This window comes from Morone saxatilis, unplaced genomic scaffold, assembly GCF_004916995.1.
Source record: "Morone saxatilis isolate NCDOM2014 unplaced genomic scaffold, NCSU_SB_2.0 Contig19, whole genome shotgun sequence".
NCBI lineage: Eukaryota > Metazoa > Chordata > Actinopteri > Moronidae > Morone > Morone saxatilis.
In genome coordinates, this window is record NW_023339751.1 from 22,663,141 (window position 1) to 22,664,749 (window position 1,609).

The following is a 1,609-nucleotide window of genomic DNA, read 5'->3' on the forward strand; positions in this document are numbered from 1 at the left end:
CAGTAAAAGTAAAAGATGGGGATAATGTGGAACAATTAAAAGAATGCAGCGACATTGTTGCAGTCGGTAAAGAGTCGTTTTAGAATCTAAAAAGACACATTTCTCGGAAACATGGCAGTCTACTACAGGAACACACTGCGAAATCAAAAGGTGAGCTAGTCGCTAATGCTAGTTAAAAATATGCTTTGTATGTGTAGTAATGTCCGTTTAATTTAATTTGGACCTCCGTAAATTTGTATTTCATAGAGCGAGAGGCACATCAGCGGGAACAAGAGAAAGAGAGAAACGGGTGGGGAAATAGGCCGTTTCTTTACTCCACACAAAGGCCCAACTGTGACAGCGGTGAGAAAAAGGGAGCTGGATGAAGCCTTTTTTAAAATGATTTACATGGACTACGAGCCACTAAGTAAAGGAGAACGAGAAGGGATGCGACACTTCGCGAGTGCTGCCCAACCAGGCTACACCCCCCCTGCTACAATACTGTCCGGGACACACTGATGCCACATGCTCTGGAAGAGATGGAAGCCAAGCTGCGAGACCTACTGCAAAAGGGTGATGGGATTGTTCTGTCAGCTGACATTTGGACCAGTAGAAGAGGGCACAGCTTCCTTGGCATCGTGGCCAGTTTCATTGATGATGATGGTGATGGTGCACCACTGAGCATGAGGAGGAGGAGGAGGAGGAGGAGGAGGATGGACTACCTGAACTCTCACAGGTCCAAGTGGAAGAAATAACTACCAATGTAGAAAGTATGGTAAACAAGTATTTTACTGTGTCAAATTTACATCTGCGGTGCCCAATTCACATGCTTCAGCTGGCTATCAAAGATGCTGTTAACGAGCACACCAGTGGTAACCGCCTGTTACTGAAAGTGGGGCAGCTGGTGACAAGGGTGCGCAAGAGCTGCTTGAACACAGAGGAAACCGACCGATTGGGAGTACGCCCCACGACTGCTTGCACAACGCGATGGAGCAGCCAACTGCGGATGATTGAGTCGGTCCTCCGGTTGTTCCAAAAAGACCCGTTATGGCAAGATCAAATCTACCGCCGCCAACATCACCCTAGACGAAGTGCATCAGCTGACGCACCTTGTCAGCGTATTAGCGCCAAAAGGGTGTTCTCCGCTGCAGGCTTGCTATCCAGAAACCACCGCATGAGTCTGAAGCCTCAGACTTTGGCCAAACTTGTGTTCTTGAAGGTGAACTCAAAAGAGCTGTAGATAGCAAACAAGAGACTCCTCTTTTTATTTTGCTTTAAATTGCACTTGTAAGCGAATTTAAGCTAATTTAATTTTATACAATATGCCCAATTACGCATGGCGCAAGCAGTATAGGCATATCATTTAATTAAGGCAAGTACATTTTACAAGTCAACATTATAGGATTGGCCTGATAGTTTCAGTTTTACAACTGGGATGACATGCATTTTGTAGCCTATTTTTATTTAACAATGCCTATGATTCATTTAGTTTTATGATTACTTTTTCATTATGATGTTGGCCAGCCATAGTCTGAGAGAAATCATTTCCAAATGTTTGTAAAATGTGTATTTTTATTTTGTTTTATATTGCACTTGACAGTGAATATAAGCTAATTTAAGTTTATAAAAC